At 39.2% G+C, this 26,609-nt stretch overlaps 1 protein-coding gene across 1 annotated transcript in view; it reads left to right on the top strand.

The window, feature by feature from the left end:
• The first annotated feature begins 8,097 nt into the window (after nucleotides 1-8,097).
• LOC138201961 (protocadherin-15-like) overlaps nucleotides 8,098-26,609 on the top strand; it is a 169,400-nt gene continuing 150,888 nt past the window's right edge. The window contains exon 1 of the mRNA XM_069155579.1: nucleotides 8,098-8,221. The gene's annotated coding sequence lies outside the window, so the exon portion shown is untranslated. The remainder of the gene's footprint in view (nucleotides 8,222-26,609) is intronic.

Here is a 26,609-nt window from a genome sequence, read left to right as displayed (position 1 = left end):
AGTATCTAGAACATGCCACACAAAAGTTGACCACTGACACCAATAATAATTACATTATTTAGAGGTTCATTTCGACCCTGTGGAATTAAACCCTGAAACTGATCCATGTGTGAAGTAATTCTGTATGTCAGTGTTTCAGTTTCCTTTGAAACCTGCACTTACATGGTTCTTTTGAAACAGCACTTAGACCATGTGTCAAACTGTGCAGTGAAGCCAAGATCAATGAATATCTTTCAGTCAGGATGGCAGCTGCTCTCAGTAGGATGGCCCGCTTTGTACACTGCTTGAGGAAACACTTGCACTTTATAGATTTTGACCGCCGACTGTACATGCATGTCACTTTTTTTGTTGATATCTTAGATGTACTTTGTATGTAGGCTAACGGAAGTAAAAATACATTAAGCACTATGTTTTAGAGGGTGGAGACAGAGGTGGGCATAGATCTGTGCTTACTGAATAAAGGCACTGGTGTCAGGCTTCTTTAGGCCATCTTATGGATATTATTTGGAGAAAAAAAAACAGTATTTTTAATCAACAAACGTTTTTACGGGTTAAATCAATACCAGAAGAGGGATTTTAAATGTGCCACCTGCATTTCTCCAGACGAGATGATCTGGCTTTTGGCTGAAGTTAACCTTCGCTTACTCAATAATTTGTTACCTTTTGTTTTATCAGTGGTAGAGAGCAAGCAAACCAACTGTGAAGTGGAACTTTTCATTGGAAAACGATTCAAATGACAAGTATCTAACCACTGAGAAACCTTCATGATTTCCACCAAAGCCACACTTGTTTTCACTGTTATTCTTAGGCATATTTTCTTGTACGTCATTCAGCATACTGTTTATATAAACACATGATCTATTAGTTCTATCATTTTCAACATCCCTCTCCAGATGGCTGCTTTTCTTCTGAAAAGAGCTAATTTGGTGAGTTTTTTTTTTTTTTTTTTTTTTTTTTTTTTTTTTTTTTTATCTCATTAACTGTGTCAGATCAGGGAGAAAAAAAAAGGATATCCAGCATTTAACATTCAGTGAACTAAGTGAATTGCCTGACAGCTTGAAAATGGTCTGAATGTGAGACAAAAAAGAAGAAACCAAATACTATTATGACACCTGAGTCACCAGCTTAACCACTGCCACAAGATGCATACCACATTCAAAAGGTGAACAGTGGGAGCACACCAAAGTGACTGATGGAAATGTTTTGACCAGATATCATGGCTCAACTGCACTACTGAGTTTTAAAACGCATCATCAGTAGGTGTGTAGCAGCTTGGAGTAAGCCCCAGCCAATCAACTTCCATGCTTTTCTGTCCTTTCAAAACAACACAGTGTGTGCTGTGGCTGTTTGACACCTGTGTGGTGCAAAGCAGAGCACAAAAATGTCTGGCAAAAACATAATGTCTTTGTGCGGGGGGGGGGGGGGGGGGGGGCACAAAAATAGCTTCGGCAAACACACATGACCTTAAATTGAATTGAACATGTGGTCTTCCTGTCTGAGAGGAACCCGTCGCCAGGTGAGAGCCACACAGGAGTTGTAACCAGTGGGAGAAAGGCATCCACTTTTAATCAGCCAATATGTATAAAGTAAATGGCTACCATTATGAGCCACACATCACTGTCCTGGCTAAGTGGTCTTTCACTGTGTGGTCACTCTCAGCACAGCCCCACATGTGTATTGTTAGATAAAAAAAAAAAAAAAAAGCTGTCTTCTTTACTCCTGTGTGAGGGAAATATCAAAGTCAAAGCTATCATTCTTAAAAGGACGGAGCAGAGCTGCACCTAGCACCACGCGGCTTTGATGTGGTCTGAGCAGGCAGACGACATGCACAAATCCCAGTAATCCTCGACACTAAAATTGTACTGCGCTGCTTGATCGTCGCTGACACACCCCCTGCTGTGCCTCTCCTCCCACTTGGTGCTGTTGTTCCCCGCTCCCTTCAGGAGATATGACATCACTACAGGACACAGACAGTGTTTAAAAGGGATTCTGTTTGTCAAGACTAAAAGCTCGAGCTACACCAGACAGTTATATTTTCAGGTTTGGGAGAGAATCCAGCAAGGGAGTCATAAAGGACACAGTCCAGAGAGTGTTATTTTATGGGTCCAGATGTGTTTAATAAATCATTTTTCCCCAGACCTAATTAAACACTTACCACCTAGCCCTGTTAAGCTATTAACATCTGCTCTATCAAATGAACTAGGAAGAGCTCCAGCATTAGATGGATTTAACGGTGGCAGGCAGAATAAATATAGTCTTCTCTTTCATGTTGTTCTTCCCTTTTCCTATTTTCTCTGCTTCTCTCTCCTCACTGTGTGTGTTTATGTTGCTTTCAGTCTTTATAATTGTCCTAACATCTGCTGCTCTTGCTTAACACTTTTTGTTTGATTTTTTTTTTGTTGTTGTTGAAAAAAAGGCATCCTTTGCTGCTTCTCTTATCAGAGAGGGTGTAAGTTATAAAAGCTGTGGTGAGTTTAATTTCCTCTGTGTTTCTTCCACATTCTTTAAAAGATTAATGGCAGACACTCAGCCACTGAGACTGAAACACTGCACATTCTCCAGAACAAGGCTCTTCAGAGGGTGTAATTACATGACACATTTTAAAGGAAATAACGCATTTTTTTAATACCTCAGACTATGACTCATGCTAACTTTGCTTTTACCACCTACATTGTAACATTTATGAGAAGTTTACATACATACTTCGAGTCCAACTTAAACTGAACACTAATTGGCCAGCAGATTAACTACTTTTAATAACCCCAGAATGTCCCCCTAAAACCTATATAGATTTTACTGCCATATAGGTCATCTGGTGAATCGGCTAACTACGACCCATATTTACATTTATTCTGACATTGAGTGGCCGTAGTAATCTTGACTGGAGCAGAGGAAGTCAGGTGAGATAGGAAAATAAGTTACCCAAAAAACGTGACTTGGTCTGACAAACATGTTAAGTTTCTTTCCTCATAGAACACTTACAAAGGCATTTTTTTCTCTTGATACTTTAAATCATACATTGTTTACATCCCTGGTTACCAGCTTTCAATCATCTCTGTTGCCTTTTTTTTTTTTTTTTTTTCCCCACTCTTTCCTTGCTATTTACCACTGAAAACTGCTGATCAGCAGAATTTGCCCCATGCATGTTCACCTGCCTCCTCGTGCATGCTCAGTACAAACAAAAGGTGGACAGCGCTACTATTGGTCAAATACTCCACTGGGAACCTTTAAGTGCACTCGGCTACTACTGCAGAAATGGCAGAACATTTTATTGAAACAGATTTACGTCAAAATGAAGATTATTCAGTGTTCACATTTTTTTTTCACCTTTGGCTTGCATTAGTATCAATGCAGAGGAAAGCACATCCACACATGAAATTACTGTCAAGTCACATTAATTTAAAGGAAAATAATTTGAATAAGTAAAAGTTAGACCCTACAGACTGAAGAAAATGCCCGTTTAAAAGAAACAGGGAGAAAGATGGAGATGGGCTGAGATGAGGAGTCTGTGTAAATATATGTGGTTAAAAAAAAAGCAGGGATGAATTAAAAAGCGGCATATTCTCTAAATATCAATTTCATTTAGGATTAAGTAATTCATTTAAAACTCATATCTCTATGCCTGCTTGTGTAACTTAGGTCTTCATTGCGGTGTCTCTACAGACTGATGGACAGCGAATTTCACCTTTACGGATCAGCAATATAAAATCAACTGTGTTCCCTCAGTGATATGATGGTATCTCTGCCCAACCGACTCTCCTGCTCGGCGCCTCATGCTGCTCCACTTATTATATCCATAACAGCAGATATTCAGTGTGACACCTGCTAATTGTACAGACTCAGAGGAGCGTCAATACCCAGTGAATGACAGCTCCTTTTTGATCCATCCTGTGCTTTGTTGGACAAGACAAACTTCCCTTGTACTGGGGGTTTGCCATGATTGGTTCAGGCCTACTGATCTTGGCTGCTGTCCCCTGAGCTCAATAGGATTTGGTGTAATCCCACAGAGCAGAGCAAAGCAGATGGACACACAGGTAAGATCACAGTAGTGTAGGCTATAATTGGCCTGGCCCTCTGCCTGCAAACCCCTTTTACTGGTAGTCATTTCAACCTTTTAATTATGTAATCGGATTTCAAATTAAAGTTACTTTTTTTTTTTTTTTTTTTGCTTTCAATGACCATTACAATGTATAACCAACGGGGACAATTAATTTAGAAATCCTTTTACTTTACATAGTAATCCTGCAGAGCAGATGGACAGACAGGTCGGTCTACAGTCATACTGGAGCACCAGGCAGGTACACTACATCCATCATATCTGTGTCATCAAATTAGAAAATAAAGCAAGTCATTACAAGATGCACTGTAATATAATTGAGCACATGGCTATCTTAAAGCTATCACTCTTCCTATCACATAAATTATTCGGAAAATATAAAGCCATGGATCACATCAGTTGTGGTTGAGCTGCACTGTCACAGCTACAGTAGTCTGCTCCGTGCAGCACAGCACTTTGGGATTGTGCATCTTTTTGGATATTTAATGCCAAAAGTTTCTCACGATAATAATGATAACAATACAAATTATTTTTTCTTAATTGCAGATGAAACATCTTGGTTTAAGAAGAAAGTAGCAGCATTGTGTTTCTGCTCTAACATGGTGACTGTACTTGCAACGACTCCTGGTATCCAAAATCGAACCTCTTTATACCAAAACAAGTTGCTGCTATGCCTTTAAATGACTGGAGATAAACTACTCTGTGCTGTTGTTTACCTTTTGTGTTACAGTGCAACAACATTCAACTTTTATATTGAACAAGAGACACAAAGATGGCGTTTGTTCGGTCTTATCTAACACATACCCTTCCAGATTGCTCAGTAAATGAGAAATTAAGATTTGAGGAAGTTGCATTAAAATTGTTTGTTGACAAGTTTAGCCAATTGTAATCAATTTAAAGTCCTTTTGCTGCCAGATTTGTCTCAAACGAGGACTCGTGTCCTATGCATTGTTTGCAGTTTGGTCACAGCCACTGCTTCGTAAATACTTCAAGCTTCTACAGTCAAATAGATGTGGCAGTAAAGCAGGATTAGTTGACTCTGACAAAGAGAGAAAAGGATTACTCCATCTTAGATCCCCTTACTTCAGTTTGCTGTACTTCTCTGTGCAGACAAACCAACAGAATTGACTTTGTGTAAATTAGCTCCATGTTTACTGATCTTGTCTTCTGGTTGCTTATTTCTACTGCTGTGTTGATATATTTTCTTTTTTTAAGTGCAAATATGTCGTTTTGGAAAGTTCAGTTACTCACGAAATAAATATCTCTTTGAAATTGCTTCGAAAGTAATCTCTTTTCAAAAACAAACAGTGAGCCGATCAGCAGGCTAAGAAAAACCTTTATGATGGTGAGAGCTGCAGGATTACACAAAAGTTTTCGACGGAGACTTTGGAGATTGATTAAACCACACTGAAGACGTACAATCAACTCTTTTGCAGGAGGTCGGTTTTGCTCCTTAAATCTACATATTCATAATCATTATTTTAAAAGTTGCTAGCTGTGATGCTACTGTAGCCAGCGTGTATTCTGCATCTCCCACTGAGCAAATAGAATGATTACAGCTTCAGAATTATTTTTTGAAACGCTGTGTGTGTTGTAGACTATTAGGAAGTTATGCAAAAACTTGTATTCAGAATGATTAAGCAAGTAGTTCAGTAGTAGATGGACTATTGTGTATTGTCATGGGCAAGAATACATGGAATAAGGAAGACAATGTCTGTTTTCCAAATGATGCAATTTCCTCAGTACACTCGCATATAGTGCTCTTACATGTCAGTACACTTACCTGTGTTGCCAAAAATAACTGCAACATTTGAATGCATCGCCTGCCAACATATCTGCCGGCTTTCATTATTTTACCCAGAAATCAACGCGTTGCCATGACCTCTGGGTAACGCACGCTATAAACACACTGATGTCTTCTATCGAAGTATGGTGGTAGTAAAATAAAACTTTTGTGTGGTACTCAATGACAGGCGCAGCTTCCTTTGCCACTGCAGTTTGAAAATACTTCAGGTTCAGGTCCCTCTTTTTTCCTCTACGTGGCCAAAATGGTGACTGCAGATTGTGAAAAGGGTCCAGCGTTTCACACCCAATTTTTGGGCTGTTTTGAGGTCACCATCTGGGTACCAAGAGTACACCATTCTTGACGGTGTGAATGCACTCAGAATAGTGAGTGGTAGTACGTCAGTATGCCCTGGAACACAGCCTATATGTTTCTGGTTCTGTTGCATCAATTTTGATCCTTTTTTTTAACTGTACATCATGACTGATATTTTTATCGAAATATGACGATAAATCGATGGAGAACTCTTTTAAGTACAAATTTGAGGTACTTTCTGCAGGAACTTTTGAATCTATAACTACATTTATTTCCCTTTTAGCCTACATGGTTTCTTACAGTTTAAGATTCTTCAACCCTTTGCCATAGTTTGGTCTACTATATTGTATAATAAATAAAATTGGCTCAAGCTCCACAAGATACAGCATCTAAAATCCTAGCATCAGTAACATCAAACGGAAATATCATTTCTGTTTAATGTATAATATATATGCTTACTTTTGAAGTTTTCTTAAAGTACATTTCGCTGATGTGCACTTGTGTACTTGAGTAAAGTTTGAAATTCTGTTCTTATTTTGTATTGTGTTGTTCATTTCCTTTACTTATAAGTAAAGGATCAGAGGAGTTATTTCACCATAGACTCCGCCCCTTAGGTTGTACTCTCCATGGATAAATTAATAGATCTTACCCTCTTGTAAATGTACTGACTTTTTGATTCTCAACAGTAAACTTCCAATAGGATATCAGTATTGCAAGTTCTTGTATCCCATTTATTTATCTTTTTAGTAATTTATTTGATGTTTATTGTCTGAAATGTTAATGCTGTTATTAGAATATGTACAGCATCACAGTTGCATGTCCACTTTTGGCAGTGAGGAAAATAATGAATAAGGACTGTTGAAGGGAAATGACCAAGACATTTCATTCCTTGCTGCCAAAGAGTCCGACTCCTGGCGTGAATTTGAATAGTGGAAGAAACACACATGAACTGTTAATCCTGAATAAATAGGGATACTTTACAGCTCCAAACACGCATGGAATCCAAGTGTTAATTGCACAGTGCCCTTTTTCAAAAATGATCGGGAATTAAAATTCACTTGGTGTTGCTCCTCTCTTACACCTGTAGCAGCGTATCGGCTACAACGCGAAGGGAAAATATAAGATAATCGGGTCGTCTTTGCTTCTTTTTTTTTTTTTTTTTTGGTGCCGTTTATTGTGCATTGCAAACTTTTGCAGAGAAAAATGTGTTTCACTTCAGGGGAAGATATTCGTCTTTTGTCTTTGATGCTACTCACCTCATTGGACTTTTGTTTTGACAAACGTGAGTGTGGAGGACACACTGACGAGTTAAAATCTGATAATACACTCCAAACAGTGCTCCTTTGCCTCGCTCTCCGCCATGGGGCGCAAAGACCGGAGCAGAGCGGAACACAGCAGAGCAACCACCCGGTAATCCGTGCGCCTTTTGCCGTGGAGATAATTCGATTATGGTGCACCGATCACACACCGTCTCTGCTGCTTGCAGCTCCTGCGGTAAATGCAAGGCTACCTTAAGACAAAACCTCCCTTTCTGACTGCGCATCGCCTCTCTCTCTCTCTCTCTCTCTTCCCTGAGCTGATGTCGCTGGGTCTCTCTGCCTCCCCCTCCCTCTCCGTCTCTCTGTGGTTGGGAAAGCAAGGGGGAACACTAGAGCACATATACTGTTACTCTGTCTCTCTCCTACAGAGCTCGTAGTTACCTTGCAAGTCCCACACTGGAGACTTGAACTAAAGAAGACTGGAGGAGAGGAAGCATATCAAGGCCACATCTCTTTTTGTGACTTGAAAACAAACTACCCGGCGTTTTTCTCGCCTTTAAAGACGCGGGCAGCAGAATTTCTCCCCTTCCTCCTCACCCACAAAAAAGTGGGGTCATTTTTTTTTTTTTTTTTTTTTTTTTTTTTTTTTTTTTTTTTTGTGGCCGGGCGGGCGGGTGGATGAGTTGTGTGGATGTTATTTCCTGGATTTTCCCCTCGGCCTGTGTTTTACCGCGGCCCAGAGACAGCAACAGTGTGTGGAAAAGTAGCTTTGAATGTTAAACATATGGCTTCAACGAGGATAACACGGTAAGTCTTCCAGTGTATCCCTCTTGAGCCCGTATTCCTTAATGAAACATCTATATTCTGATTTATGGTGTGTGTGTGTGTGTGTGTGTGTGTGTGTGTGTGTGTGTGTGTGTGTGTGTGTTACTCGATGGTGACTTTAGTGACCTAAAGGCAACATGTTTTTAACGTTATATCTTGATCTTCTTCCGGCTTCATCTTCTGTCAGCCTGTACACAGTTGATATTCCTCGGTGTTTTATATTGTTTTTGATAAAATAAATAAATACAAATTAAGCAGTTTGCATGTGTGCAGAGAAAACGCTGCTCCTGTGACTAAAATAGAGACAAGACAGATAGCCCTGATGGCAGACTGCTGACACATGCTTTGAAAAACTCTGGCTTTCTTCATGACTGTATTGAGTACAGTACTTTGGATAGTTGGAGCTGCTGCTTATAGATTTTGGGCCAAATGGGAGAGAATTCGCTCTCCGTGGTCCTGAACCCGCCTGATGGGATTATTGGTACTGGTTTAGTAAATTGACGTCGACTTGAATTAATTCAAGACGAGTCAGCGGATTTATTGGAAATGCGCAGCTTTAATTTATTTCACATCTCCTCTAGCTATTGATGATCACTGATGCACTGTGATCATTATGATAGGGATCGATTAGACATGAACTTCGGTGCTTTTTATGCATCCCGGCTTGATAGACGGTTTTTCGTGTGATTAAGGTGGATAAACTGAATTAAGTTGTATTTCCGGTGGTCTTACTACAAAAGGTTAAAACCAATTTTAGCCATGTGCTCTGTAAATCATTATTGCCCTTTCCCCCACACTCCCTTGTCACTGCCGTCTCATCCGGCATGCCGGGAGTGTGGTTTATTTTCAACAAGTAGACAGTGAGAGCCTCCACGCTAGGGGGTATATGGTCTGTCTGACAGGCATGCAGTGGTCCCGTCAAAAGCAGGTTACCTCACAGCAGCCTGTGTGTCTCGGATTATGAAGAGAGAGAGAGAGAGAGAGAGAGAGAGTCATCCGATTACTTTAAATTACGGCAAGCTGTCGCCTCCTCAATACAGAGCAGAAAGTCAAGGGGAGAAAGTCAAAGGTGACAGGAGGTGGAGGTGATGTAAATGATGTGTAACAGGTAAAAGATGTTGATGTTTCCTCTCCTTTTTCTTTCTTGATTCTGGTGCTTTTACAATAGTGTGCTTTTATTATGGATTTAATCAAGGACTGTAAATCAACATATGGACCTTTATGCAAAGTGAGGTTTGCTCAGTCATGTCTGAAAGTGGCTTGTACACACAGGAAGAGCTATTTAGTACTAAATAATCATTAATGACAGACAGATATGCTGCTGCTTTGTGTGTGTTATGATGAAGCGCAGCCAGAGACTGTGTCCAAGGGAGCATACCCAGTGGAATATGTGACATTGCTTTCTACCTGTGTGTGTGCGAGTGTGTGTGTGTGTGTGTGTGGGCGGGTGGGATTGTGTGTGTGTGTGTGTGTGTGTGTGTGTGTGTGTGTGTGTGTGTGTGTGCGTGCGTGCGTAGAGGGGGGTCAGACAGACAGAATGTGTTTTGTGAACCTGGGACCCGTCCACTCCTCACCATGTCAAATCCTGTTAGTCACGCTGGATGACAGAAGCACCAGGGCTTCAATTTAAATAACTGCAGCTTAGTCCTTGCCTTTGAATGGGAGATTTTCTATAAAGTGATGTCTTACTGTGGTTGGAACTTTTTTTTTTTTGTTGTTAGTTATGAGGCAGAGCCACCTTCCTTGAAGCAAAGCCTCTTTATTTCCTTGCTTTATACCAAAAAAAAAAATATATATATATATATATATATATTCTTATGTTTCTCCAAACAAATATTTCTGGGTTTGGGAGTATTTTTGATAGAACTTGCACTCTGTAATGTTAGTTGACCGTGATCATATAGAATCTTGCACCGATTGTGATTGCCTGGAAAAAAATCAACACATATCAAGTAGTGCAAATATATAGAGGATTAAGCAAACCATATGATTGTTCCTGAGATCTTTTCAACCAATAAGTCTTGCTCTGTCTAAAAGTGTCCTTTTTCAAGTACTTTAATGACTCTACATTCAACTTATTCTGTTGAGTAGTCGTCATTCAATTTTGTAAAACTCTTCTTATGAGGTTTGGAAAAAGTTCAAAGACATTTCATTATCTGACAGTGCCCACTTCAATCTTCCGTATTTTTGTACAAACACGTGTCCCAAACACTTTATGGGGAAAAAGTGCTTTGTTTCAAAGTCACCCAGAGTATTTTGTAATTTAATCAACAGAAACTATGCTGTCAAACAGATGAATCATTGCTGATTTGTGTGTTTCCAAAGTGAGGGATTATCATTTTAAAATACCAGTGTGTAGGTTTCAAGGGGATTAATCGGGGAAAATGGTATCATTTTGTTGAAATTATGTTTTCATTAGTTTATAATCACCTGAAACGAGGAGCTGTTGCTTTTACATTAACTTTGAATGAGCCCTCCATAATTACGTAGAGATGGGGTTCTTTTCCACAGTGCACACCATGTTGCATTGCCATGTTTCTACTTTCTACTTTTGTGAGTTTCGCGGGCACCATAGATTCTCTTACATGCTTAAAGGGGAAAGTGAGATAAAGACTGTTCAGTTCGTTGCATTCTGCAACTTTACCACCATACTAACATATCCTGCAAACTGGTCCTTTACATGTGCCATTTTTCTTTTGTCCTTTTATTGTGGCAGTTCTTAAAACAGGGTTTCTTTATTTTCAGGAAATTTGAGCTGACTACCTGGCAGGTAAACAGTAGCTAACTTGGGCCCCAAGGTTCACAATTATGAACTACTTTTTGGTCACAATCTCCCCAATGCTTCTGTGTCTGTGTCTGTGCTGTCTTTTATTTTGAAATGTAAGATTTTTTTTTTAACACTGTAAGAGCATCAAAATTCCTTTTAAGTTGTGCGTCATTGAGGATTTGAGTTTTTTCTTCCGCTTTTGTACAGTATCATACATCACTATAAAGAAAATGATACAAGCTATTAAAAAGGCTCTAAATGTCAAAAGTTTGAGTGTAGCTATTAGAAAATCAATAGTAAATGTTATCTACGGTGCCGACATGTATTCCCCCTATGACACAGCAGAAATCATATTAGAAACAAAGGGATCGCAAGAATATGGAGGTAGACGGTCTGACATTTTAAGCAAAAGTTACAAGCCAAACAAAATGTCCCTAGCAGACTAGTTGTTTGTAAATTCAGATGTCTTAATGGTTTTGTAAAAGTTAAAAAAAAATTCCTGGTACTTGTTTCTTGATTTTTCAAAGTGGCAGCATTGGAATGGGCCATTTAATGTAAGTGAACTCTGATCTGCAAACTACTATGTGTTAGCCGTACAAGTACGGTTTATAAATGTAGGCTGAATTTTCCCATTACAGCAGATGTGAGGCTGGAGTGATGGGGTTTCCTCTCTGTGACCGAACAGACCCAAAGGCAGGGTTACTGATTAGCCCGGTTTCCACAGAACTTGGCATAGCTGGTAGAGCCTTACTCAGATTTCATTACAGTCACCTGGAGCTGCCCCACTGACAGTCATGAAAAACTGACAATGATGACATAAACATTCAGAAATACTTTCCCCCGCCTCCGGCAGCTGTCTGAAATTCACACCTCAACTGCAGCTGTGGTCAAAAGTGTAAGAAAAGCATCTCAAATTTCCCAATGATTCGGTAAAAGCTTCATCATATAGAAATATTCTGACCCTGCATGACCTAAGAACATGTACACGGTAATTATGTGGAGTTTGACTGATTGAACTGTCATATTCAGCTGGGAAAGAAGTTCTGAGATTAGCACCCTCATTCATCTTGCCAAGGCAGGGAGGAAACCTTTCTGCATGTCCAAACCATGTTTCATTGTCTTTGAATACAGAGTCAAGCACAGGGCTAAAATGTTTGTCTCAAAGTTAAAAATTCTGGCTACGTTGCCCTAAAATTTGTATTTATCACTCTAAGTTAATAACATTTTCTCATCCCTGTGTGGCTGTGATTAGTAATGAACAAAACATGGCCTTGCAAAGACCTTATGACGCAAGATAATGACAAAAGTTTTTATTTTATGGGACCTATAATTAGTAAAGCTTGGGACTGACTTTTGCGTTTCATTTGATTATTTATTATTATTCATTATTATTATTATTATTTTGAGTTCAGGCATTGAGCCGTGACATTGATTCACAACACTCCTCAACCTAGATGCTAATTCTTAGATGAAAAGATCTATTAGGTCTCAACAAATGTGGCTGTTGTGTAGTACACTCGCTGCCATGGCATCATGTTTTCTATCTCTTTGATCATAATTGACGTAGATACCAGTGTGACTTAATGATTTGGTCTTGCTGAAATCTTTTATTTCCAAAAATATTTTTTGGGTTGGTCTTGTTTTGTTCTATAATTTCAAGCGAATGTCAGAAAGTTCAGAGAGCTTCTTCTGCTGCCTTTTTTTTTTTTTTTTTAAATTCCACCAACGTTTTCCACGGGTAAAAACAAAACAAGGGAAAGCCCTTATTATAGCTGTATTTACAATTACTTATGTCACACCTTTAACATCTGCACACTCTGCATTTGGTTTCATCCCTCCAGTGGCCAGACTACCTATTAGAAAGATGTCATATTCAATAAGCTACACTCATGGAGGCAGGCTTAACTATTGTTATTGCCGAGTTCTTCAGTTTCTGAGTGTTGGAGTATGTGCCGTCCTCAGAGGTATTGGCCAACTCTGTGTATCGCAAGCATACGTCTTCTATCTGATCTTATTAGGGGTTTTGCAAATGTACTGTACTTTCCCTAGTTCCTCTGCATTTACAGCAGAGTGGAACCCATTTTTAGGTCCAGAACTTACCATTTTTCTCGTGTCCATCTTTAAAAAGAACCACTGATTAGAAGAGCTTGTACTTTTGTTCCTTTTGTTTAACAAAACTCATTATTTTGAATGCTTCTTCCAAACTGTGCATTCATTTCAGTATTAATTTATATATATATATATCACACTCATTGGACTGTGTGAACCTAGACAATAAAGGTAACCTACTAGAGGGTGGGCACTTATTGTATGTTTGGCTTAACAACAAGCGGTTGTCGACATGTGCATAATTAGTCAGACTTATAAATAATGCTAATGGAATCCGAACTAAAAACATATGATTTGGGTTTATGGATTTCTATTTCCGTTTAAGTGTTCATCTCAGATGAGATATTGTGGCAAAAAGTTACAGAGCAAACGCAACAAGAGTTACTATTTTAAAAGTAACTTCACGGACGTTCAAACAATAGTCACAGCATTCTCTTTTTGTGAATGAGCAATAGTTTCTTTTATTCTATTAGATCTATAAGCATTGATAAATTATGTCATTATTATATTGTACAAACTGTGGCAGGGGGCAGGATTATGAAGAAATCTAACCCAACATTGAGAAATGCACATTAGATTCCAGTCTTCTCTGATTTTGAATTAGATTTTTTTCTTAAGAAGGCAATTCACACTGGTTAATGTTTCAAATGAGTTTAACTGTTATTATCCAACTTCAGCGCAGAAGTCTTGATCCTCATTGACATTTTCTTTGTTCAGGCTGTTGCTTGAGCCAGGTGCTGTTTTGAATGCTTTTGTGTGAGGGATTTAGTTTACATTCAACAATACAACTGAACGGAGTACATTTTTCCTAACAAGATTATCTGCCTGCTGGCCAAAAATGCTGCCTGAAATCTGCATATCTGGCAACCCAGGCAGGGAAAACAAAGAGGCAAATTAACAAACGCTGCCTAACTTATTTTCATTGTGACCAAATTTGTATTGTGTTTGTTACTTTTGAAGGGCATTACACATTTTATTATACGGTGCACAGTTAGTAACCACTTTATATAATTTTAACTGGCAACAGTCAAGCAAATAAAGAAAGGCAACGGGTGAAAAATAAAGAAACTCAAAAAAACAACTTACTTCACCAACATGCAAACCTGATGTCCCACTCTACATTTTAATTCAGCCAGACCCGCAGTGTCTAAAAGTGGGTCGAAAATGAATTTTTGGTTGTTTGTGGTGGGTCCCTGTACAAAAAGAACTTTACGAGTATCCCTGAGTCCCAGGGAGAGATTAAAGGAACTCAATTTTAATCCTGTGTGGTAAAAGTTCTGAGAACCCTCTGCCCCAGTTTAATACCCTAAGTATATTTCTATCTGATCAGGGTCTCCTAAATCTCTTCAGTCCTGGACCCAAATAAGAAAGAATTAGTCAATGAGCTTTAGACATATTATATCATGCTACTATGTTTTCCGTGTAGATTCACCATCTCCACTGCGGAGGCATAATCATAATTTTACATATTGAGGTAATGATACATGGCCAACAACAGTTAGTTCAATGGCAATCTATTTAGTGAGGCTGGAATTGTAAAAGTGGGACATAACCAAAGGGCAATGAGTTAATGAAGTAGCCGGCTTTCACCCATATTGAAGCCACCTAAGGCAGCATCCTTTTTTGCCTTTATTCTGGAAGCACAGCTGCAGCGGTTATTTAGGGTCAGAAATGGCTTTCATGTCTGTGTGTAAACAGCATAACAGAGAGAAAAAAAGCATTTTTATTATAATTGGAAATGTTGAGACAACATAAATGGACATCAGTTAGAATAAATAAAAGTAAACCTTTTAGTTTAATGCAAATGCCCCCCATACATACAGTCCACATAGAGTACAGTACAAAACCAAATAATAAAGAAGGAACACACTCACGCAGTTTGCAGTTTATTCTCTTTCTAGTGTTAATAATACAAATAATATTGTTTAAACTTACATTTAAAGCTGCTCCAATTTTTGTCTTTACCTTTGCCATTTTAATCGAGTTTCATCAACAGTAGCAGAACAGTAAACTGTAAAAAGCCACTGTATTCTATCTGCTCTGCCCACATGGCAATATGGTGTTACGCCAGTGTGTAATACACTCGTCAGCCCAGTCCTCAGAGTTGGGACACTTTTTTTTGTTTTAAAGAAAGCTATGTTTCTTTTTCATGGACTCAGTACCTCATCTCCTGGGTGAAAATCCAACCACCTTCAACCTGTCTGTCATATGTCCTCCCCCATATCACCTCCTTCTTTGACCCCGGACATACATTCATGTAGTTTTTCCTCCTAGGCAAGTCAAAATGTCACACTGACACGGTATCCTCTATGGACTGATGAGTGTGTTGCATGGTTTGGCCTGAAACTGGACTGCACATGGAAGACAGATACAGTTAGGTGTTTTTCTTAGAAAGTGGTGGAGTCTAAAACTAAGCTAAAATGTAACTAAAAATGTAATCTACAGATCGACAGATCACCCGAACTCCAAACTCTGTCTGGTTAACCGTGAAAACAGACAACTTTTGCTGACACATTAGCTGTCAACTTTTCAAAGCCCCTAATATGTCGAAGGTATGCGATTCGTGATGGGAGATTATTGTTTTCAGATTGTTGTTGAGAAACCTGCAATAATTGAGTTTTTCGACCTCTTATAGGCAGTGTAAGCAACTTAGGAACAAAACTCACTTTTTATGAGTGAACCCTTTGGGTTTATGGGAAATGGTTATTCGTAGCATAAGTTACAGAGTAACACCAGGAAAAGTGTTCGTGTCCACCTGATTTAGCTCTGTTTTTGGTCTCCTCCACCTCCTAAGGGAAATCTCTAGCGCTTTAGCTGTTAAACGCTCCACTGTATCGACCAGCTAGTTGCTTACTGTGCCCGTCTGCCATTTAGTCCTAAGCAGGTTGGTTTTTCACTGAAAACACCTGCCTGCTGCAGCCAAATATAGCTCTGTGAGGGTGGTGACAGTAAATGTGCAAGTGAGGGAGTCGAACAATGACCCCTGAAATATTGTCTGTTGGCATAAGCAATATTTCCTTTTACCTTTAAGTGCAAGGTATCCAGAAAATCCTTAATAGACGTAGATGAATAATTCATCAGCTGTGCATTACCTTCCGAACTGATGGGCAGCAAACACACCACAAGAATATCACTAATATTACAAACAGATTACATTTCTGTTTTTAGAGCAAAGCGTCATTTGTTGATAAGATATTGTATGTCTTACTATTAATATATTATGTTATTTGTCTCAAGGTGGACACTTCACTTAAACTACATGTAAAGTCAGACTATCGCAGGGAATTTAGTGCATTTGGAGAGCCACAGACGATTGTGCCAGGAAGTTAGCGTGTCTGATTTAAGACCTGAAGATTCTCTGAGGCTGTGGTGTGATAGGCGCTGGAGTCGTAGACACTTTTAGCTAAGCACACACACACAGTCACGCATAACTGTTAGCAAAAATTTCCATTACAGGTGCCATAAATAGAAAAAAAAAAAAAAAAAAAAAAAAGTACCGGGTGTTAGTATGCATTTGCATGTGATAATTTGTTGTTTTCTCTTTGGGTGGGGAACAGAAGATGCAGCGAGCTGTAACAATGGGAGAATATTTGTGTGGTGTGTGTGTGTGTGTGTGTGTGTGTGTGTGTGTGTGTGTGTGTGTGTGTGCGCGCGCGCATGTCTGTGTGTTAGCGGCCACATGCTAACCCACAGAAGGGTGCCAGTGTTAAGTCTCGCCTCTGGCTCAGTGTGTGTGTATGAGAGGAAGAGAGGGAGGGAGATTACAGTGGCTATTGCCAACTTCAAAGTGTCTACTGGTGTTGTGCCAGGTCAGCATGTTTACACAGGAGAATTGGTGTTGGGACACACACACACACACACACACACACACACACACACACACACACACACACACACTCTTGTAAATGCACATGTGCAGATACACCTTATCGCCTGTTCTGGCTCCTGAACACACACACATACTCACACACAAAACGGACACCGCCCAGAGTGTATTGGTCTTATCAGTGGTCCCAGTGAGTTAGGGGAGGCATTTAATCAGGGTCAACGTGCAGCTCTTGGCATCAAACTGATTCCACCATCTCGCTCTCTCTCTCTCTCCCTCCCTCCTCGCTCCATGTCTTTCTTTCACTCACTCTCCCTTCACACTGAGAAGTCGAGTTGGATAAATATTGCCCAGCAACAGAATTCTGTTCCAGAAAAGTTAAAACTGGATCACTGGAGGCTTAAAATAGTTTCGCTCATAGATTTACTAACTTTCCTAGCTACTTTTGGGAAAGGTTGGACAAGTGTAGCCAGCTCTGCATCATGCTGGACTTGAAAGTCACAGATTTTGACCCTTGTGGGAACTAAAGCAGTTGGACTTGCACACTGGATTTGTGTGAAAACAGCTGGCCTGGATATGGCCAACAGTCACAAAACTGCCAACCCAACACATCGTCATACCGAAATTAAATGGAAGATTGATTTTCACTGACTCCCGAAACCACACATACGAATGTTGTTAATTGGTCACAGTTTGATTCATTTTACTTCTTGGTTAAGTTTAGGAAAAGATCATTGATATATAATCTAGTTTTACTGTATATCATAAAATGCTCAACTAACAGTTGTTGCAAGTATAGTACTACTCCAAAGGTATTGTTTAGCATATAAAAAACATGGTTCAGTGGTTGTGGATGGCTTAACGAAAGAGAAAATCTATATAGAAATACCCAAATATACAACAGACATAAAATAACATGAACCAGAGGGCTGTTGATACTAAAAAAATATATTCTTAATTGGGTCTAATATGATATATAATTTATCCCATGATGCATTATTTATAATATGTTGTAGCATTAATAATTTATAATAAATTATATAATTTAATAAAAATTTATGGTATTTATATTCATGACAGTGAATTAACATGTTAAAGAAGATTTTGTACGTTCACCCAAATCACGTTTTGTAATTTATACTCTGCAACTCTAAATGAAATCAGCTTGATTCCTGCGTTATTAGTTCAATAGCTCAGATGTGTTCATTTGGAATGCATGTGAGGTAAAACATGAGGATAGCAATTTATAGATTGTGGGAAATATTTAAATTGTAACTACTGACATGTAAATCTACTAAAACGGCAATTGAATTAAGTATCAGTAATGCATATAGTAACACAGACACGAATAATGATCACTGTCTCAGTATTTGAAGGAGCTCAGTTGGTTATAGTGTGGATTTCCATGCCCGTATTGAGGGTGACGATTTTCTTGGACCAGCAAACGACCTTTAGGGGGAAAGACGAAGCTTAGAGTCCACTGATGAGACTTGTCCCATCCTTAGGGGAAAAGTAAGAACTTTAGATGTCAGTTAGTGTGATGTGAATCTTCACTTTTTCTTAGCAAAACAGTCCCCCAACTTGAATGTGAAACAACTTCTGAAGAAACTATACCAGTTCAAGATTGCCATGCAAGCAGCGTGGCTTTAGGGATGCGGTGTCAGCCTGGAAGACCTTTAGTTTGGTCATTTAAATGCCAAACTCGTCAGGTTTTTCTAACATCCCAGATCAAAGAAGTATTTTCCAGATTTTAATTATCTTTACATATTAATGAAATGTAATAAGTAGCTCCAACTGGGACTCATTCAGATTTTCCTTGATAGAAAATATAGAACAACTGCTCATCAAGTAAAATCCTGGACAGGCAGCAAGATTTTAGTTGGATCAGTAGACTGTTATCTGAAGTGCTTTGTCAGCTGTGCGATGTCAGAGTAGGACAATGTTGGCTCTGTTTTTATTGTGGATCATGATTTTTTTTTTTAAGGTGCAAGAATTCAAAAATTCTTTGGTGTACACAAGTCGATGTACAGTGTGTTTTATGAACATACTGAGACCAATTGAAAGCCAATTGAAAACTCAGCCATTGGTTACATCACTTTTTCTTTTTATCATATTCCCTCCTTTCCACTTTTCTTCCCCCTTTCTTTCTTGCAGTCTCTTTTCTCTCCTTTGTGTTTTCTCCTGCTCCCTTTCCACAACACAAAACCGGTAACTGTATGACCAATTATTTTCACCCGTTCACCAGTATGGTTTCCCCGTCCATTCCTGACTCTCCCTGCCGTCGTTAATATTTTACAAAGCTGTCAGTTTTGAAATGTTTTGAAAGTGGTTAGTGTTTTTCTGTTGCTGTTTCGTACAATGCTCATGACCTTGTATTTCAAGGGAAGGTTCATCCTGGTTTTCTCGTTAATGTTTTTGCCTTTGAATTATTGTATATTACTGTTTTTTTTAATTTCCCAAAATGTGAAATATTCTCACAATTTATTTAAAATCTTGACTCTTAAATGGAAAAACACGCTTCTGAATATTCTCTTAACACATGTTGGGATCCAACCAAGCCAAGCATCACAGGAGCTGCTCTCTCCGGCTGGTTTAAGATGTGTTTAGTGAATCATTATTTCATGCATTTGTTAATTTATTTAATGCCTCCTTTATTGGTTTATCAAATAATGATGGAAGAGGAGCTTTGTGCTCAAGCCCTGTGCGTGCCGATTAGTGCTCTACAGATCATTGGATCAGCAGCTTTGCAGCCAGACTCAGGTGGCAACATTTAAGCGGTGTTGGCAGATGTGAGCTGCATGCAAGCCCTGATGCCTGTTCCAGGGCAGTATGTCATGCCTGCATAGTGAGTGTATAAATTAGTTCACTTGGATGGCAGAGGTAGGTTTTAAAAATTTGACATTTTTCAGTAGCAAATTCATTGTGAAATGGAGAGCTCTGGTGTGGTGGCAGTGTTAAGAATCCCTGTCAGGTACTTACAAGTGTGTATTATAAAGGTGAATATTTCTTAAATTCCTGCCTTTTTTAAACTGGAAAATAGTAACTTCGGAGTGAGCGTTATTAATTTGCAGGAAAATGTACGGCCATTTTAATAATGACGTCGTGACGGTGAAGAATTTTTCATAGCCTCGATACTTCAGCTTGTATTTTTTCCATCACTGTGGTCAGTCGAGATTTGCTTGGGACATATGTCATTCCATGTTGGCTCTTCAATAAATAAATGACCGCAGTTCCCTTTCTCCGACAATATGTCACTTTCTAGCCCTGGTTGGACACACTCGCAGTTTGCTGGATGTCCTTGGGTTTTTCTGCCAATTTTCAAGCTAGAAAAATATGGCAGCTGTTCAGGGAATGTCAATGTTCTCCTCGACTCTTCACCAGAATCAGTTTCTAAACATTTTTCAGGCAAAAAATAGTATGGCACGCAATACTTCAATACTCCGTAGTTTACTAGTTGACTGTAGCGTATCTGTTTGGCCCAAACAGTTCTCAAACAATGTTTTCTGTTTTCAGACTTCAATGTCATTGCAGAAACTGATTTCCAGACATATTTAATAATTCAGTGGGACAAGCCAAAGAAAAGCAGAAACATCTCCAATGCTTTTACCCTAAAAATATAGACTTTGTATATACATACAAAAAGACTGCGAAGTAGATGCCACTTTTCTGAATATAGGATATCTGTGGTTTCCGTTGGAGAGACTTTGGGCTAACAAGTGACAGCTGACAGCTACGAGCTCTGCAAACTTTTGTTAGCTTGAGTTAAGGAAAAAAAAGAAAAAAAAAAAGAAAAGTATCAAACAAATTTAATTTTGGAGCTGCCATGACATTAGAGATGAAATCAACTGCATGAAATGAGATGTGAGATTTAGTGCCGTCCATGCAGTTATGTGACTGTGAAATAATTGAGGAGCAGAGAGGTGAGGGCTATCTGACTGATCAGCCATGGTCACCAGTGGCAGCACAATCTGTCATAGTTAACACCTACTTACACCATGTTAACTGCGGGGCATGCCTCATTATTCACTCCCTTACATATGACAACATATGGGACTACACCAGCTCATTGGCACTTCCACTCACATGCATGCATACTCATCCATACTGATTACACTCTATTGTGTGGTGCACTGAATACTTCTGATGTTTTGTCACCTGCCAGCAGAGAGAGCTGCTCAGGAACAGAACAGGAAATGAGTCATCACGGCTTAATGGAGGACAGGAAATAGATGGTTAAGGCTTAACTGTGCTATCCTGGTTCATTAACTACCAAGTGAGTCAAATGGAATATGTATTCAGTGTGTGTGCTGGTTGGTAAATTGGCCACAAACTGAAGTATTTTGCAGAGAGCTCCTTGTAAATGTCTTTTCAGGTAGTTCTCTGTTTGTAGCTTTTTAAAAAAAAAATGAGAAAACAGAATTACATTTTAAATAGATATCTTCAGCTTGAAACTTTTCATGCTAGTTTTTCATTCCCTCTTTTCATTCCCAGCATACAAAGTCCCGACTCCTGTTTTTGCCAGGAGGCTGCCCAATGTCAGGTATTAATTGGCTTTCTAATAGCCACTATAAGCACATATTCACACAAATACCTTTCATACCAAAGGGCCAACCAGGGCTATACCCATGTTGATTTGGTGTTTGAAAGGGTCAACCGGCGTTGTGTGACTCAGCTTTGTGACCGAGGTTGGTCAAGGGTCGATTTCAGTGTGAATGGAACCATCCGGCTTGCCGTGTTGTGCGCCCACCCACTTTTCCAGCCTGCGAGTTGATTGTTGCATCTCTGTGGGTGTCAAGTACTTCAACAAATTGCACTACGTCCCTGCTTGTGACCCAGGTCCTATCTGAACTGTCATGACTGGGTATTAACCCATGTTGACTGACTCAGTTTGACTTGATAAAAGAAGAATTGAACATTGGTCACATAACCCCGGTCAGACTCTGGTCATTTGTATGAAAGACGTATTACATAATCCTTCAGATCAGTGCCTTTAGTATCTTTAAAAATGTTGTACATCTTAATCTAGATGAACACGTGGGGCTGAGTTATCGGTCATTACTGTCTCATATTTAAGAGGTGACACTGGATGAAAACTGGATTTGAACTTCATTTTTTTTATTGATGTTGTTGAGCTTCTCTAAATTGTCCTGTCAGAGCAGGAGACACCAAATACTGTGGGACCCTACCAATAATAGAGGACCATTACAGTGGCTTACACTGCTTGCATTAATTACATAAATGATATTGCATGGAGACAGTGACCTGCAGGTCTTGCTATAATGCATCTATAATTTATGTCAGCCACCTGGGGGCTGGAGTTTCTGCACCTTTACATCCCACCATGATGCCTTGACAAAGGAAGTTTCCCAGGTACGTCTTCGGAAGGCAGCAGAGAGCCTAGACTTAATTTTACACTCTCACTGAAGAAGCACTGTTTCCATAAGATTTTTACTTTGATATCAAGCAAACCTTAACCCAGTTGTACTATAACTTCTCATACAGCCAACCAGCATTGAGCTGTTTTCCTTTTTGAACAGTAACAGAAATGAGCTGAAATGGATGTGTGATTAAAAAGCCTTAAATGTGACTCGACTTTTGAGGATCTGACAAAACATCCCCGCCAAATTCTCCAATGTGGAACAATTGGACATGCTGATAAATTGTCCTCAAATGACCCAACTTCGTTCTCCCCCCTCCCTCTTTGTGTCTATTTGTTTTTGTTCATTTAAACTTCTTTCACTTTCTCACTCTTGCTTTGAATTTAAATCATTCATTGGCATGACTTTTGAACAAAGTAATATTACCATGTCAGTTTTAACAAATGTATGAATAAAACAAACAATCACATGGTATTTTGGTGCTTTGTGGTGCTTTATTGGGTAATCACTCAGAATAGCAAACATGTACTAAACTGTAATATTTATATTATGTCTCTCCCTCTCTTTCACTAGAAATCCCCTTCTTCATATTTCTCCAAACAGTTGTTCCCAAATGTATTCTGTCATCAGTTTTTTTCACTCTTCTTTGTTTTCTCTGGCTCCATCCGTGCTCTCAGTTTTTGCCAATTTGGTGATTGTTTGGAAAATTTCTCCTGTAAATCTTGTGTATATATATTTTTTTTTTTCTTGCTTCTGGGGTTACCCAAGTAATCAATACATATATTTCCGTAGCTCTACAATAATAGACTGATTAAATTTGGAAACGAAAAGTCCTTCAAGGCGGATGCGAGCAAATCCCCCAAATTGCTTCATTTGTTTGGTCGCACTTGAGGTAACATAACTGTTGGTTTCGTTGGTATGAATGTGTGGCAGCGTTATGTCGCCTCTTAGTAGTCTGGCCTGATTGGTGCTTTGAAGTGCTGTTGAAAATATTCAAATTACAACTTGAGTGCAAAATAATTGACACTGCGACACAATAGAAAACAACCTGGAATTAAAAAAAGGGGGGATTCTTGAACAATACTTAAGGGGCCTGATTTACTAAGATCTCAAATAAAGGGTACAACATTGCGTGTTCCTTTTGCGTTTAATTTACTAAGAGTAATTGTGTCATTGAAATCAGGTGCAAATCGCTGTATTTAAATGAGGGGTTTGCGTTAAAGTGGTTCCAGCCATGAAAAACACAGAACGGCCACAAAAGGAAATCTGATCCCATTGAAATTAAGAAATATGAATAAATATAACAAGAACAACACACTTTATAGGAGATTATTAGCAAGAAAGTCAATATTGTGGGGAAAACAGTTGGCATTTATTTGACATTGTGTCCAAATATGCTCTGTCTAGTTGTAGTGCTGAGTGTTCATGTTGAAGGCTGTTGGGAGGAGAGGTACATATCAGGTCAGTTATGGTGGGCTGCTCTAATTTGTACTCCTCCTGTATGTTTCCACATTATTAAGCTGGACGTTTTAGTTTTATTTCAGAACCTGCTTTGCTTTGTCTTCGTCCCCTTTTTGTCTCCTACTTAAGAATTTGCTGTCTAAAATCCAGAACTTGAACATTAAGCCTTAAGCTTGAAAAACTCTTTTATAATTTATGTTTACTTCTGTGCTCTCGCTTACTGTCTTCTCTGTCTCTGTGCATTTTTCTCTTTTCAGTACTTACGTGCAATCAGGGAAATTGAGGTGTTTGCCTCTTCACACTCACAGGTTCCTGCTGCTTTGCTCCGTGACACTCGGTGAGATTGGCAGAGTGAGATGAGCACAGTGCCCCCCACCATTAGCGTATTGGGCAGCCTGGTCAACACAACTGTATGGGCATGAGTGTGCATATGTGTTAGCGCTCTCTGATAGTGCTAAGTGGGGTAGATTTTGTCCCTAATCAGCATGTTGCAAACCTAGTCAAGCTGGTTTAAAAGCTATTCATGCAGAAGCTCCAAATGCAGTTGTATGTAATGCAGTTTTCTCAAACCTACATGCATTATCTAATTCATTTTAACAGTGTTATGCAAGCTGTTTGTTGCATTAAGGCGCACAAAGCGGATTCAAAATGTTTAGCTAGACACTTGTCTATATGTACTTGACTATTGGCAGCCCGGAACCTACTTGCCTCGAATGATTACGTACGTCATTGTACTGTCAGCATGGCTCCATTTCATACCATCCTGTAAGGAGAAAGTTACAGTTCACTCGCTGTCTGTCCTGGTGAAACACACTCGAGCAAAACAATAAACCCCCCCCACACTAAGTTGCTCTGCGTAAGTCTGTCAGCCATCTGTCTTAAATGGAAAAGAAAAAAAAAAAAATTCTCATCTTGTTTTGGAAGCAGAATAGCTGCGAAAGATCCAAAGCAGGCACACACTCACAAACAAGCAAACAGACGGACTGACAGAAAATAAACAGACAGATGTCGGCTGTGACAGTACAAGGAAAAATATGCTTATTTGTTGTCACACATGCACAGTCAGTTGGATTTACAGTAACAAGGTCTTATCAGTCACATGCAATGACGGGAAGCGGATCACAAAGACCGAGCAAGTGAGCAACTTAAAACAACATGTCAACATCTCTCACTCTCACTTATTGTTTTTATAAGTCTTCCTGTTTGTTACTTGTTTATTTTTTACGCGCACGAATGTGGCACACATTCTCTATCAATATCTCATCTGTTTAAAGGTTAAAGTTTTGCTTCTTTCCTTTCCAAAGCTTCTATTTTCATTTGTTTGTTTCTCTCTCGTTCTCTTCTCTTTCGTTTCTTTCTCAGTTTGCCATTGTTTCTCTCTCGTCGTCCTATCTATCTTAACCACATGCCTGCTCTGCCCTCTTCTCATTTCCTCTTACTCCCTGTGTTCACTTCACATCAATGGGAGGTTGTTGGTGTTCAATGAAACCATTGGCCTTTAAAGTGCAGGTCACAAACTCTGCCTCATTCCTCTTCTTTTTTCTTTTTTGCCTGTCTGTCTCGTGTTGTCTGGGACAAAGTCTCCGTCTTTGGTTTCTTTTCCTTTTTTTCTCACGTAATCTCTTGTTGTCGCTCGTGTTTTTTTTTTAAGCCTCCGCCCGTCTCTCCTCTTGTTCTCTGCTCTCTCTCCCTTCCACTGTTTCCACTGCATTTCCATGTTTCTGTGACTCTCTCCTCATTTCCTTTGTGTGAGCATCTCTCTGTCTCTCTCTCTTCCTCTCTGTCGGGTGTATTTCCACTCCTCTCTGGAGGAATAAAGCTTTTTGAAGTCCTACCAGAGGAGAAGCGCCTTCAGCCCTAATACACTTCATCCCAGTTACTGACGCTTACAGCATGGCCTACTATTGTCTGCCACAGTGCTCCGTCAACTTTACCAGGGAATTAAACATGAGGCAGCAACTCTCAACGCACACAGTCTCACAGTTGTGATTCGGAACTGGTTCTTGTGTTGCGCAATATATGAACACATATCAATCAATGCCTTTTAAATAAACAACAACAACAACAACAAAAAAGGCACTTTTGGCCTCGTGACCAGGTACATGTTAAACCAAGTGTTTAAGGTAGACTTAGGTGCACTGCTGCTAGAGCACTTAAATGTGTGGCTATGCTCAGTAAGATGCAGTTGTGATGCAAAACTCCTTTCAGTAACTGTTATTATAGTATCATCATTATCTTATCACACAACAATATTACAGTCTTGCAGGATGGATCTGTAAAAATATTCTCAGTTGCAAAGTTTATAGTTTCTCATTTATTGATATCTTAATTATGTGTTCATAATTATGTGTCTGTATATTCATTTATTCTTCTAATTGTTCTAATTGGTTGTTTATGTAAAGTCAGACGTTGTACGATACCCTCCAAACCAACTTGTATGCCATTGACATTTATGTATAGTATAAGGACCTTGTCAGAGGAAGGTTTGGGTTATTATATAGTGAAGTGTTTTGTCTTAAAGCCAGGTGAGATCTGGGCCTCCTTTGAGACACTTGACTTTAAGCTTTTGACCTTAAGATTTTGATTAATGTTGCTAGCTGCAGTTGTGAACAATATTTCACTGTTCAGTGCAAAACTAAATTGGTTTGATTGCCATTAAACAGAGATTTTACTGTTTCATTTACAGTGCACCAGTGTATTGACCAGTGTATTGACCAGTGACACAAATATTTACAATATGCTTGACTGTAGTGTCAGTATGGCAGAACATATTCATGTACATTAAAATGCTGTTTTAGAAAAGTGCCCTAGTCAAGATAGGCAGCATAT

This window comes from Embiotoca jacksoni, unplaced genomic scaffold (assembly GCF_022577435.1).
Source record: "Embiotoca jacksoni isolate LCO1_2020_lvr unplaced genomic scaffold, fEmbJac1.0.p SCAF_20, whole genome shotgun sequence".
Taxonomy (NCBI): domain Eukaryota; kingdom Metazoa; phylum Chordata; class Actinopteri; family Embiotocidae; genus Embiotoca; species Embiotoca jacksoni.
The sequence above is the reverse complement of the archived record's forward strand: the minus strand, read 5'-3'. Positions and strand labels throughout refer to the sequence as shown.